The sequence below is a fragment of the Triturus cristatus genome, chromosome 10 (assembly GCF_964204655.1).
Source record: "Triturus cristatus chromosome 10, aTriCri1.1, whole genome shotgun sequence".
NCBI classification, from domain to species: Eukaryota; Metazoa; Chordata; class Amphibia; order Caudata; family Salamandridae; genus Triturus; species Triturus cristatus.
The window spans coordinates 799905969-799921709 of record NC_140593.1 but is presented as its reverse complement, the minus strand read 5'-3'; positions in this window follow the sequence as shown (position 1 = coordinate 799921709).

The window sequence follows — 15741 nt, the reverse complement described above, 5'->3', positions numbered from 1 at the left end:
AGAATGGCTGAAATTAGTGCAGATTCTTCTGCAGGTGGACATTAAGTTGCTGTCTAGGACTTCTTTTTTTTTAGAAAGTCCAGCACACTGATGTTAATGCAATGTGCCAAACACAGGACACTGAAATATTAACCATATGCCATAGCCTTAACTATATTACTGACATTGTCCATGGCATCAAATCCAATTCTGAGACCTCTGGGTCACAGCCATACAAACACCTTGCTTTTAAGATGCTATGCCTAGCTTTTAAGGCCTTGAACAATATGGGACCGATGTTCCTAAGGAACATTTTTTCTTGGTACTGCCCAGGTAGACAGCTACTGGCACCAAACTTATGATGGTTCCCAGGATTCGCACCTCTAGGTGGGGGGATGAAGCATTGGCCAAGGCACGGCAAAGCTCTGGAATACGCTTCCTATGCACATCAGGTCTGCAAGTTCATTAGCCTTATTTAGAAAGACTCTGAAGACATGGCTATTCCTGAATTAAGGCAAGAATCTCCAAGGTTTACTGTAGTTCCTTAGCGCCATGACACCTCCGGGTATTTGTGAGCTCAAAAAGTTATATTAACATAATAATCCATTCTAAGATGTTGCAACTGTAAGGGATTTCTCCATAGCAAACATGGCTACTGTTGCATGCCACTGAATGCCCTTAAACATTTCTTCAGCACTGATACCTGCAAATAGCTGTTTCCTCACCCAGACAAAAGAGATCTAGTGTTCAGTGATACACATGTAATAAGTGGCTTGACAACTGGTCCACAGGTCTGTTGTCGGGTGGACAGTGTGAACAGCACTCTGCTGCAAAGCTTGCCCAACCAATTGCAGCACATTATGAAGGAGTGCTGGAGCAGCAACTCTGATAGAACAGGTCCTACTAGGAACCTTCCATTTTGGGCAGATGGCTGCCACAAATTCTAAAAAAGCCACTACTTCCACAAAAGAAGAAAGGAGGAGGTCCAGCTCTAACATTTTAGCTAGCTTCCAGTTGTACAAACATGCCATTGGATGGTTGCGTTCATATGGCTCCCTCCAGTCTAATCATGCCCATAATAGTAGCCTGGAATTTTTTTCTTTTTGTTCTGGAGCTACTGCCACTGATGTAGGCGACTTCCGGAGAGAAGATGAACCAGCAGGTGGTAGACTCAATGCACGTCTTGTTGGGAAAGTCACTATATGCTACTGTGGTGTCTCCATCCGACTATTGTGCCATTGTGAGGTTGCTGAGGCGGGTGATATTGTCTGTTGGGGACAGGGCTGCTTTATGTATAGATGTCTCCCTCTTCTTCCTCAGCACCTTCACCTCCCACCATTATCAGAGCTGATTCCCCTCTCTCACCACAAATAATTTTTGTCAGGTGGGTCTCCCATTGGACTGCATAATTATATTTCATAAGTGTCATTTGGCCTCTAGTACCATAGTGTGAACCAGGCTTACCTCAATGAACACTTGTGTGGCAAATGGAGCATATTGCAATATTCTCCTCCTGCTTCCTTATCATAAAGAAGTCCCAAACTGGTAAGGTGTTCTTGTCATGTATTTCCTGCATGGTCGATTGTAGTTTTCCCTACATTAGCCTAACTGTGCACGTAGTAGGCTGCTTTTATTTTTGCACATGTTGCTACATAACACGCTTGGTTTGTGCCACATTGCATTTTCACACAGAACTTGCACATGTTTTCATATTTTGTTATATTGCTGGGATTTAGTCTGAACATGCTAGACATGGTTAAACAACAATGCCCCTTGTTATTCTCTCTGGTCAGACACTAGCACTTAGACATGGTGAATCAGTCCCTACATGGTCCAGGGGAAAATGGAATAATAATACTTAAAAAAAACTATTGTTGTTGTGTGGCTGTGCAGCTATGGCAGGCAGATGGTAGATGGATGGTCAGAAAATGTTACAATTATAAATAATTCATAAGGTTGGATCCGTCGTTGCCACGAAATTACATCTGACTCAGATGTCATTTCGAGGCAACGACGGATAGAGGGGGGCCTCTTAGTCCTGAGTAAGGTTCCAGGCGAGGTGAGGTCCACTCCTCGATCAATATGGATGCCTACTGCATCCTTTGAAGCGGAGGATCACATTAAGGTTGTATTAAATCCAACCCTATGACAGTAGTGTGATAAGCACACTTTATCACTATTTTCTTTTGATACACCAATGCAGTAGCATATAGTTGACAACTGGGGTCCTGAAGAAAGCCTTTGGGAGAACGAGTTCCCGCATGGCTGAAACATGTCGACCTTTTCATGTAGCAGTCATTTGTTGAACACTGCTTGTTGCACTGTTGTTAGAGTGTGAGATTTCTTTTTCATATTAAACTAGTAGCGTTTTTCTCATAACTCTATTTTAACACACCACTTGTTTCCTCTCAAGCACTGCACTTCTCTCAATTGATCTACCTCTAAATACATATGATCTCCTTGCTCCGATCCTTTGCTGATCTTGGACCTGATTGAGTGGGCTCAGTCCCTATAAAATAATCTCTATGATCAAGAGATATATCTTTATGTGGATTGGATGACCAGATGATAGGATTGATCACATAGACAATTGATGGGTATCCAAGCTTTGCTCTAGGGTCCTCTTTTTGATTGTTTCCTTTTGTCTCTTTTTCTCCTTTTGCAACTCCTTGATTGATCATCTCTTGACACACACAGTTGTACATAACACCATACACATATGGTTTTTGTTAGACCCCCAGTTCCACTTGTTTTTTATATTGTAGGATTAGGGGAATAGAACTGTGGCAGGTCATTAAACTTTTCCCTTATACCCTAATGTATACTTGATGTTTTGATTGCCTTATTTACAAGCCAGCGTTAAGTCACTTTAAGCCTTGTAAATAAGGCGAAGCCCGTATCGCCACCAGAACGTCACTAAAAGTGATGCTCTGGTGGAGATAGAAGCCTGTAAATATGCCCCATGACGTCTCAAAGAAATAATCATCTATGCTATCACAGTGTTAAGCAGATTCTGCACACAAAATATTTTGACGCATTTCAGTGTAATTTACAGTGTGTTACCACGTTCTTTAGGGCAAAACGGAAAATTCTATCTCCCACAATTTCTCAGACTGTACAATATCAGTTAGTGAGATAAAGGTTTCCTTAAACAGGCCTTCATGTAAACTTAGAAGTGCCGGAAATATTTAGATTTCTCTGCGAACAGTACAGCACATATATGGGATAATAGGTCAGCCAACAGCGCTTACTGGTATATGTAACCCCAATCTGAAAGGTTTCAGGCACCCATGGAGTCCTATTCTAGTCAGGCTCCCACTCAAGGGAAAATAATACTTTTTTTGGTTTGTTTGTTTTTGTGCCCAACGTTCTCATAGTTTTGGAACACAGGATATATGTGAAAAGGTCACTCTACTGATGTGGCAGCTGCTAGGGTGCCTCTTTCCTTGTTTCTTGAATGTCAAGAGATGCAAATCTTTAGACAGTTGGCCTTTATCCAGTGGGTGATTTCAGTCAGGCAGGCATTGAACTTGATGCGAGTACTCGGTGTTTCATCCATGAGGAAGAGAATAAGTTGTGTATTGTCAGCATAAAAGAGGATGTTGAAATCGTGAGAGTGGATGATGCTGGCTAGAGGGATCATGTATGTGTTAAAGAGGGTTGAGCTCAGGGAGGATCCTTGAAGAATTCGGCAGATGAGGTCATGGGCTTCGGAAGTGTCCAGTGCCAGGCTGACTCACTGGGTCCTCCCAGACAGGAAGGTGCAGGTCCTTCAGAGTGTATGTCCTTCTATTCCAATGCTGTGCAGGTGTTAGATGAGGATGGAGTGGGAGAGTGTGATAAAAATGTTTCAGATGAGGGCTACTGTGTCTCCTCCATCCAGAGTTAAGTGAATGCCATCCGTGGCAATGATGAGAACAGTTTCTGTGATGTGGTTGGGTCTGAAACCAGGCTGAGTGGTGTTGAGAAGTTTGTGGTCATTGAGGTTATCCACGAGGCTTCTGTTGATGATTTTCTCTAAGAGCTTGGCTTGGAATGGTAGTAGGGAGATCAGTCTGTAGTTGCAGAGTGTTGAAGTGTCCTCTATGGGTTTCTTCAGAGATGGGAGTACAGTTGTGTATTTCCGAATGTACAGAACGGTCGGGGAAGATGTGGAGGCATTCAGAATGGGTGTGATCATGGCACTGAGGGGTTACAGTCTTCTGGAGTGGGCATGGTGGGGGAAGAGATCGAATGGTGTGTTTAGACTCCTGAATCTGTTTTGTATCTTATATGTAATTCATGTACCTTAAAGTCCTTATGTAATATAACTGGTTCTATTGTAAAGCGCTCATACACCTTCTGGTAAATTACGTACTCTATAAAAATGCATAAATAAATAAATGGGACCCCTGGTTGTTTGGGCTTTATGGTTACGGTGGTTTATTCTGGGGTGATGACAGGCCATGTGCTTAGCACTGGCTCTTTGGATAAGATAGGGCGACGTTTGGGGAGGTCTGTCATTTTTGGTTGTAGGGTGATTGTGTTGCTGTAGAATGTATTGAGATTGTTGCAGATGTCCTGCAATGAGTGACTGAGTTGGAGGCGGCCAATGAAGATTGCTTTGCTTCTGTTAGCATGGGCATTGATGCGGTCTGCCAGAAAAGTTCACTTGATGCTATGGATTATTTTGTGGTAGCATCTCTAGGCAGATTTGAACATGCTCCTTTCTACCTTGTCCTGTCTCATTCTCCATTTCCACTCCAGTTATTTGCAGTGGTGTTTCATCAGTCTGAGTTCCTATGTCTACCAACTGGCCTGGGGTCTAGATTTTGTTGTATTGTTGTGTTTGCGGGGGACTAGTGAGTTGGAGGTGATGAAATTGTTGAAAATCTTAGTGGCTTTTGAGAGGCTATTGCTGTGTTCTGGACAGTGGCTGTCGAGAGCGGTGTCCCAGCCCTTGTCAGTGAGGCTGTTCCAGTTTCGGTGGGCATCTGGCAATGTTGCGTTTGTGTTGGACTGGGACGTAGATGATGAACTTGACAAGGGCGTGGTCTGCCAAGGGAACTGGTGTGTGGTCATTGACTCAGATGTTACTAACGTTGTTGAAAATATGGTCCAGGAGATGTCTGGAGATGTGGGCAGGTCCCTTTACTCAAAGAGTGAGACCCAGGTTTACAAGGTCTTTAATGAGTGCTCTTGAGTTGGGGTCAGCGTGGTCTTCCAGGTGCGAGTTCAGGTCTCCAATTAGAATATAATTGCTAGCATTGAGGGTGAGTGGTGCAACGAAGTTTGTGATGGTGTTGATGAAGTTGGCTGCAACTTGGAGTTTGAATGAGAGGTGTTCCATGTTGGAGGATGACGTGTCCATGGATGTGGTGTAGCTGATGTTGTACTTGTGGATGATCGCGATTCCACCTCAGAACTTGTGAAGTCTTTCTTGCCTGGCAACCTTATAGCTAGGGGGATGGGTGAGGCAGTGTCGGGATGCAGCGTTCAGCCAGGTTTCTGTGAGAAAAAGGATACAACTCATCCTATTTTTCTAACACCTTACCAGGAATGTGCACATGACTTTAGTTAAAAAAAAACAACAAAAAAAACAGAATCTGAAGAGTTGACCATGCATAGAGAATATGCTTGTCCTGTTGACCTTCAGACTGGAGCCAAGGGCCTGGAGGGATGCAACAAAACAGAAGAAAACTTTAAAAGGAAGCCCTACAAAGTTTTCATTCAACACTCCACTTCTATAGTACAAACTAGTAGAATTTGCAAAGCAAATGGGAAACTCCGATTATGTATTGATATTTGAGAGCATAATGCAATCACATTGGAGAATCAGTTTCTTCCCCCGTTGATTATTATGTGTACAAAACTCGACCTCTGAGGTACTTATTCTGAATACACAAGGGGGCGAGTACAGGTACGTTTTTGAAAACAGTGATGGCTATTTTGAATATTTAGTGTGCTGTTCAGTCTACGTAAAGACATTGGGTTTGATATACAAAGGTAAATTACACTTTCAGTAGTTTACACTTTTGAGTAAGTTTACTTCTTTTTGGCTATTCACAAAATCTGAGTGTAAATTTACTCCAAAAGTGTGACTCACAGTCAGATTTTGTCAATAGCTAAACAGTAGTAAACTTACTCAAAAGTCTATAGACTCTAAGCCTTTCGATTTTGTCGAGTCACGTCAGTTGCACTTTTGTAGCAAATTAACACTAGGATTTTATAAATAAACATAAGGTAGTAAACTTACTCAAAAGTGTAAGTTTTCTTTGTGAACCAGGTCCATTGTGTCATTCCAGCATCTAATCAATGTTATGTTATGAAATGCAGATTTGTATAGTGCAAAATCACCCAGGAGGGTATCCTAGCACTGAGCAGTTGAGAGTCTAACCGAACCAAAGGCTTAGTGGAAGTACTCCAAAAGCCAGGTCTTCAGCTTCTCACCAAATCAAAAAAGTGAAGAACAGGCTCTTATGTTTAGCTACAGGTCATTTCACACTTTAGGAATGATGTAGGAGAAGACATGACCGCTGGATCTGGTTTTCCGTATACATGGGATGTGTGAAAGTGGGAGTCCGGAAGAGCGGAGGTGTCTGAAAGTTTTGTGAAGACAGATACAATTGTTGAGGTATGCTGGGACAGTAGAGCTATGTAGTGCCTTGAAAGTGTGGGTGAGGAGTTTGAATTGTACTCGTTTGTGTATGTGAAGCTTGTGGAGAAGAATTTTCCATTTGTGCTCTAGTAGTTTGCAATGGATTTTCATCAGTCTGAATTTCTGCATATACCAACTGGCATGGGATCTACATCTGTTTGTATTACTGTATTTGACAGGAGCCAGGGAGTCAGTGGAGGAGATGATCCAGATTTTGAAATTATTTTTGGCTTTGGGGAATCTGTTACTGTGTTTGGGTCAGTGGGAGTTGAGGGCAGTGTTCCAATTCATGTCAGTGCTAGTGCTCTAGTTTCGGTGGGCTAGTCTGGCGGTGGTGTGTGTGCATTGGACTAGGATGGGATGGTGAACTTGATGATAGCGTGCTCTGTCCAAGAGATTGGTGTGGGATGTTCAGCTTGAATGTTGAAGAAGCTGGTGAAAATAGGGTAGAGGAGGTGTCTGGCAACATTGGACAGTCCCTTTACTCATTGGGTGAAGCCCAGGCTCCCAAGGTCTTTGATGTGTACTTTTGAGATGGGGTCAGCGTAGGCTTCCAGGCAGAAGTTCAGGTCTCTAAGTAAAATGAAATTGCTAGTGTTGAGGGTGAATAGTGTGATGAGTCTAAGACGGTGTCAGTGAAATCAGTGCGCAGCCCAGGGGTCTACTGATGAGAGCGCCACTTAGTGTGAAAGGTGGCTGTGTCGCAGAGCTTGAACTGCAGGTTTTTGAAATTGGAGGATGACATATCGGTGGAGGTGGTTTCGCTGATGGTGTATTTGTGGATGATGGCAATTCCACCTCAGACTTGTAAAGTCTGTCCTACCTAGCAATCTTCTCACCAGGGGGATGGCTGTGTCTATTTCAGGTGCTGTTGTAGGGTTCAGTGGGAAAAGTAGGTCCAGCGCATTGTTATGCAGCCGTTCCCAGATCTTTGTGGTGTGTTTGGTGAGTGAGCAGGTGTTGAGGAGCATGCATGTGAGTGCGGAGTGTTGTGTGGGTGGTGGTAGGACTGTGTTAGCGTGAGAGAGTGGGGTGCTTGATGCTGTTGGGTGTGGATAAGTGCATGAGCTGGAGAATGCTCCCTCACTGTTGTGTAGTGCGGCAAGAGAGCAGAATACAGCACAGTAGCCGGGGTTGAAGGTGTGGAGAGTCTCAGCAGGATAGCAGCAGGAGGGAGGAAGATAAGAGTTCCTGTTGCTGGGTTCGGTCCAGGTGCAAATGGGTTTTCCCAGCGGCACACCCACTGCTCTCATCAGTTGCACTTACGCGCTATGGCCGCAATTAAGTAGGCCCTGAAAGGGAGAAGAAGGGATGTGCATTGTGGCAGCTATGGTAAGTAAATAGACTTGTGACCCATGAGTGCAGTGCAAAACGTTACTAAGCATGGGCTTGAATTTTCATGTTGCACATCACCCCCAAAAAAGACATGCTCCTTCTCCACTATTCACAACCAATGAATACACATATGCCACATGACCCAATTCAGGAGTTAGGCTCCCATTTTTTAAGCCCAATATGACTTTATTTTAGCTGTCTACTGCCTAAACTATCTTCCACTTCAATGTAAGTCAATAGGGAAACAAATTCCCCCAATTTGTTTTTCAAATTCTCCCTCGTTTCAGTTTCAAAATGTTGGCATGTATGTAAATAGAACTTGTTTGGACCTACTACTATCATGACATCCATTACGTATGTTCAGGAGGAGGGAGTGCGGGATAAGGAACAATAGGCTCAAGCAGTGCTTAGTGCAACAAGAACCTCAAAATGACAAGTCTTGCGACAATATGTTTGCAAAGTAATTATGGGCATTAAAAGAAATATTGGGGGCTAATTTACTGCAGTATTCAAGAAGATCTGTGACATGTAATCACAACTGGATAGGAAACTAAAATCAGTGCTGGCACAAAGGTTTATTCCATGTCCACATTTCAGAAACCATGACTAGAATGGGATTAACTGTTTCATGGGTGGGTCACGGCAGGTCGTCTAGCTTTGAAAGAAGCTTCCTAGCTTGCAGCTTATAAGGACAATGCCAGAATGCCAAAATGATCATTACAGCCTTCCATGTTAATTATGCTCATAAACGAACCCCTTAGTTTCTGGTTGACCAGACATGCCTCCTATACACTTGTTCCTTTCAAGTCAGTGAAATTTCCTCACCTGTGATGCATTCAATAGCAACTAACAAGTCTGATCTGTTTACTGTGCACCTGCATCATGCAAGATTTATTGAGCAAAAGTAGGCCACAGCTTTCCGGTTTCCAGACCCACACAGTACAGTCTCTTGACAAATAGAAAACAGAATTACATTGCTTCTACAGACTATCAACACACTTTGATGTTATGTCTGGGTGAGATTGCGGCTATAACTGAAATACAGTAGCATTTTTCAGTGAAGATGAGGGGTTTTATTTGGTTCCATGTAGTTCAAGAACTCCAGCTTAATCAGACACATATCAAATTTGAAGGTAAAGTTATTAGCCAGGGTAATTGAGACAGTAAAGAATCTAGTAAGAAAAGAATAAAATAAGAAGCCTGAGAATACAGAGACAACCTCAAGGTGATCCAGATCGAACATGCCATATAGGACACCTGAAAAGTCCCCCAGTATTAAAGGTTACCACATGTGCGGATTGTTAGACCTGTCAACCTTAGGGTAGTCTTCCCCCAAACTTTTTTGCCTTCACTCCCCCTGTTTTGCTGAACTTGTTTTTGTTGGCCTTATGACTGCACACTGTACCACTGCTAACCAGTGCTAAAGGGCTTGTGTTTTTTCCTTTGAATGTGGTGAAATTGGCTTGCAACTAATTGGCACATTTAATTTACTTGTAAGTCCCTAGTAAAGTGGCACTACAGGAACCCAGGGCCTGTAAATTAAATGCTACTAGAGGGCCTCCAGCACTGATTGTGCCATCCACTTACAAAGCCTTTTTAAACATGTCCCAGGCTTGCCATTGCAGGCTTTGTGTGCAGTTTTAAACTGCTGTTTCATCATGGCAAAATAAACCTTTTTCCAGGCCTAAACCTTACTGTTTTATACATATAAATCACCCCATAGGATTACATTGTGTTACTTTATTCATTCAGTAAGTGATAACTTTTGATTGGGAACAAGTAGGAAAGTTATGCTTGCTGTCTGCAGAATTGTAATTTAAAAGCCTCTTTGATGGTAAAATCAGATTTTAAGTCACAATTCTGAGAAAGCACTTTTAGGAAATTGCCATTTCCTTGTCCTAACCAATTTGTGCCTGCAGCCTGTCCCTGGGTCACATGACTAGGTGTAGTTGGCAGTTGACCTTTGTTTTTTCCTCCCAGACAGTTTCACATGAGAGGGCCTGGGTATTGGCAGGATGGGACATATCTGACAGGATGAGGTGCCAGAGCTGTCATCTACCACATTGCATTTAAATGTCACTGGCTCAGCTCACACATTAAGGATTTCACACTTGGCTATTGTGCCCCCTGATATTCTAGGACCAGGGCAGGGTGGTAAAAAAATCCAGACACCTCTGTAGATGGAAACTCCAGAAGCCACTCCCACTTCAAAGTGGACATCAGAGTCAGTCTCCAATACACTCCTGGACCTGTGGATACTACAGAAGGACGACCTGCTGCCCTGCTGTTTGAGGCCTGCCCTACTTGATGAGAAGTTCTGTTCCAACCTTGATCTCAGGCTGAAGTGACTCCAAGGGTCAGCTGACTGACCTCCTGTTCTAAGCTATAAGAACATAACAATCTCCAGAGGCCCCTCTACAATTTCCCAGCTGGCCTGCTGTAACTGGACATGCCTGGACCTGCAAATGGATCTGCCTGAACCCCTCTGACCTCTGCTGGAGTGAGTTCCTGATTCACAACAGGTTCCTCCCAGGTCCTGAAACTTGGTGTGGCATCAGTTAAGCTTCTTGAAGAGAAGGTTAAATCCTGAGGTTTTGAGTAAAAGATCCAGTTTGTTCCAATGCAAAGCTCAGTTGAACCAGACTCTTCACGGTATTGTGACACCCAGCGTCGACTGGCAACGCGAGCTCTGCACTCCATGCTCCAGCAACGACAGCCTGTGGTGACCAGAAGCTCCAGCAGCAACCTTCCGCTACGAGCAACAGGATCTTTGTGCTACAGCGACAAACATCTGCAATACCCAGGCTGCTTTTTGCGGGACAGCGACGATCATCCGCAACGTTCTCCCTGTTTCTCACGGTCCCCATTCCACTGGGAACACAACTCTTTGCGCTGGTCTTTAGAAGGTAATTTATACCAGCAGGACAAACCTGTTCACTGAAACCGGTACATGCTTCATGACAGTCGCCATGAACTTGTGACTTTCACCCAGTCTCACACGACCAGATGACCGCGAGTGATGCTTTGTGCTTTTAGGCACTATACTTCTCTTAAATCTTTGAAATTGCATATCTGCTCTTCTACTGATTGGTCTTTTATTGTTTTGGTATCAAATTATATATACACATTTACTCTATGTTTCTAAATTGGTGTGGGATTTTTCTTGTGTTGTGTTTTCACTTTATTACTGTTTGTGTGCTGACTAAATACTTTACATATTGCTTCGAAGGTAAGCCTGACTGTTTTTGTGCCAAGCTACCAGAGGGTAAAGCACAGGTTAATTTAGAGACTGTTTGTAGTTCACTCTGATAAGGATTGAGGCTGAACACGCCATCAAACTCAGGGACCTACTTGACTCCTCCTCCCCAGACGTCGCCATCCTGACGGAGACCTGGATGAACACCTCCTCTGCACCCAACATCGCCATAGCCATCCCTGACGGCTACACGATCACCCACAGGGACCGCACCAACGGAACAGGAGGAGGAATCGCCATCGTCCACAGAAACACCCTCAGAATCTCGACCAGCACCGACGACACCCTCAGCGCCGCCAAACACCTGCACTTCCAGATCCACACCAACCCCAACACCACCATCAGAGGAGCCCTCATCTACAGACCACCCGGCCCCGGCCACAGTTCTGCGACTCTATCAACGACTTCGTCAGCACGCACGCCCTTGCTTCCACGGACTACATCCTCCTCAGAGACCTGAACTTCCACTTCGAAAACAACAACGACAGCCACTCCACCACCCTGCTCGACAACCTCTCCAACCTTGGACTCAAACAGCTCGTCACGACTCCCACCCACTCCGCCGGACACACGCTCGACCCCATCTTCTCCGCCAGCAACCACCTTCAGCCACACCACCGAACTCCACTGGACCGGCCACTGCTGCGTCCACTTCACCTTCTAGAAGCCTACCACGCACCACCGCACACAATGGGCCCCCCCACTGCAACTGGAGCAAAATCACCAAAGACCAGCTAGCCAGCACCCTCGCCCGAAACCCACCAACGGACACTACTGACACCAACTCTGCCACCCTCAACTTCAGGCATTGGATCAACGACTGCACCAACCCGCTCGCCCCGATCAAGAAACCCTCGAACAGACGCACCGACAGAAAACTCACCTGGTTCACCGCCGACCTCCAGGCATTCAAGCAGGCCTGCCGTAGGCTCGAGAAGAAGTGGCACCACGAACAGACACTAGACAGCAACACAGCCTACAAGAGCGCCATCCGCAGACACCACCAACTCATCCGAACCGCCAAAAGGGCCTCCTTCAAAAAGCGCATTGACAACAATGCACACAACAGCAAAGAGCTATTCAACATCTTGAGGGAACTCTCCAACCCCAGCTCCATCTCCAACGACGTCCAGCCATCACAAGACCTCTGCGACTCCCTAGCCACTTTCTTCCGCAAGATTGCAGACATCCACGACAGCTTCAGCAACTAGGCCCCCCCGACAGACACAGTCACCTCAGATGCACCACCCCCCAACCACATCAACCTCCTGCTCTCCTGGACTCACGTCAACGACGAAGACACCATCAAAATCATGAACACCATCCACTCCGGCTCACCACCTGACCCCTGCCCGCACCACATCTTCAACAAAGCAAGCTCCACCACCGCACCACATTTTCGCATGATCATCAACAGCTCCTTCGAGACCGCCACCTTCCCAGAGACCTGGAAGCATGCCGAGATCAACGCCCTACTCAAGAAACCCAAGGCAGACCCCAAGGACCTCAAGAACTTCCGGCCCATCTCCCTCCTCCCGTTCCAGTCATCGAGAAGATTGTCAACAGGCATCTGACCTCCTTCCTCGAAAAGAACAACATCCTGGACCCGTCCCAATCTGGATTCCGCAGCAACCACAACACTGAAACATCCCTCATCGCCGCCACTGACGACATAAGGGCCATGCTGGACAACGGAGAAACCGCGGCCCTCATCCTCCTGGACCTCTTGGCGTCCTTTGACACCGTCTGCCTCCACACCCTCTGCACACGCCTCCACAACGCAGGGATCCGCGACAAAGCACTGGACTGGACCACCTCCTTCCTCACCAGCAGAACCCAGAGTGTCTGCCTCCCGCCATTCCGCTCTAAAGACACCAAGATCATCTGTGGCGTACCCCAAGGATCATCCCTCAGCCCGACACTCTTCAACGTCTACATGGCACCACTCGCCAACATCGTTCGATCACACGACCTCAACATCATCTCATACGCCGACGACACCCAACTGATCCTCTCCCTCACCAAGGTCCCCACCACTGCCAAATCCAACCTCCATGAAGGAATGAAGGCCATCGCCGAATGGATGATGAACATCCGCCTGAAACTTAACTTGGACAAGACGGAGGTCCTCATCATTCGATCCACCCCCTCCGCCTGGGACGACTCATGGTGGCCGGCCGCACTGGGAGCTGCACCAACGCCCACTGACCACACACGCAACCTGGGAGTCATCCTGGACTCCGCGCTGTCAATGACCCAGCAAGTAAACGCCATCTCCTCCTCCTGCTTCAACACCCTCCGCATGCTCCGCAAGATCTACAGATGGATCCCCACCGGAACCAGAAGGAAGGTCACCCAGGCCCTCGTCAGCAGCAGACTGGACTACGGCAACGCTCTCTATGCAGGAACCTCAGTCAAACTCCAGAAACGACTACAACGCATACAGAACGCCTCGGCACGCCTCATCTTCGACATCCCCTGCCACAGCCACATCACAGCTCACCTGAAAGACCTGCACTGGCTCCCCGTCAACAAGAGGATCACCTTCAAGCTCCTCACCCACGCTCACAAAGCACTCCACAACACTGAACCAGCATACATCAACGAACGACTCACCTTCTACACCCCGACCCGCCAGCTTCGCTCTGCTGACCTCGCCCTTGCCACCATCCCCCGCATCCATCAAGCAACCGGCGGCGGCAGATCGTTCTCCCACCTCGCCGCAAAAACCTGGAACACCCTCCCCATCCGCCTACGACAGACCCAAGACCTGCTGGCCTTCAGGAGACTCCTCAAGACCTGGCTGTTCGAGCAGTAGCAGCACCCAACCCCCCCCCCCCAGCGCCTTGAGACCCTCATGGGTAAGTAGTACGCTCTACAAATGATTGATTGATTGATTGATTGATTGATTGATTGATTGATTGATTGATTGAATAGGATTTCACTCTCCTCAACCAAGAACCCAATTTGTTACACAGATAGTTTGTGACTTCAACATAACTTGCTTAAAACAGTTCCCTGTTAAAGCATGATGCTTGGGTGCATGAATTCTGCCAAGTTAGCCCAGAATGGAGAGGTACTGTTATACAGAGAGTGCGTCGCTACATTAAAAGGACCACAGGTTCAGGAAAGTAAACAACAACTCTGTACTACGGGTTCTGACAGCACATTACTCAGCATATTATCATTGATCTATTATTTGGAACTGCTGCTAGCCTCACCAAGCAAGTATGTCTTTGTAGAATTCAATATTATCAGTCCAGTACAAATAAAGCGAATGGGGGTCTTGGTGCCACATGGTCAGCGTAAAATTCTCAATTAGTTTTCAATAATTTTGCAGTCCAATGATGCTTGGTAAATAGTGGGAATCTTCATACACAGATTTCATGCTTATTGGCAAACATCAGAGAAGAATATTACAATATTTTCGAAGAGAGGGTGTGAATATTCTGTTCCTCTCTTAGTCAATTCTTGTTCATTAACACACAGGAAACAAAGTGGCAATCAAGAGGGCATAAAAACCTCATTAAATTGATTCATTGTAGTTTCTGGTTTCCCACTCCTCGGCATATCATTACAAATCATTTATTTGTCCAAGCGGCTAGATCCCCAAACGTTCCAGGCCTTCTGAAACCCAATATTCCCAATATTCACAATCTAGTAATATTTCTATCATGAAACAACTGGTTTACATTCCTAATCACTAAAAGTGGTTTGAGTGTATAACCTAAATACAGGAGCCCACAGCTATGGCTACCTCAAGACCCTGAGAATATTTTAATGTTATCTATGTTGAGCTTTTCTCCAGAGTATTGTGAATAATTAACAATGGTATATACCATATTATGCAAAGAAGCAGACAGGTTTGATAGCATCTGAAGGATAGCTCCTCTGGGATCATCCGGTTTAGACTCATAAGGCCCACTTTACAAAGGGAATAATTACAACCCTTGTCAGGGTGAAACCTTAAAGTCACTAAATTTACCCTGATTAATTCGAACGCTGCCTACCTGCTGGTGAACTTTTCTTTGTGTCTTGGGGCTGGTGTTGCTGGCGCCGCTACCGGGGACCTCCTCGTTGTGTCTCCCCGCCGCCATTGCCATCTCTCGCGGCCGGAGACCGGAGACCGGAGACCACAGCCCCCAGAGTGCCTTGCGCCCGGAGGCGCATAAAAGCGCGACGCTCGTGTTGCAGAGCGGGAACCCTGATTAATTCGAACGCTGCCTACCTGCTGGTGAACTTTTCTTTGTGTCTTGGGGCTGGTGTTGCTGGCGCCGCTACCGGGGACCTCCTCGTTGTGTCTCCCCGCCGCCATTGCCATCTCTCGCGGCCGGAGACCGGAGACCGGAGACCACAGCCCCCAGAGTGCCTTGCGCCCGGAGGCGCATAAAAGCGCGACGCTTCTCCCGCATCGCGGGACGCGCGCGGGCGGCGCCGGGCTAAGCCCGGGCAAAGGGCGGGCCCTCTTAGGCCCTCAGAGGCCGAGTGAGGCTGGGCCGGGCCCCTTCTCTTTGGCATGTGATCGCGGGACACC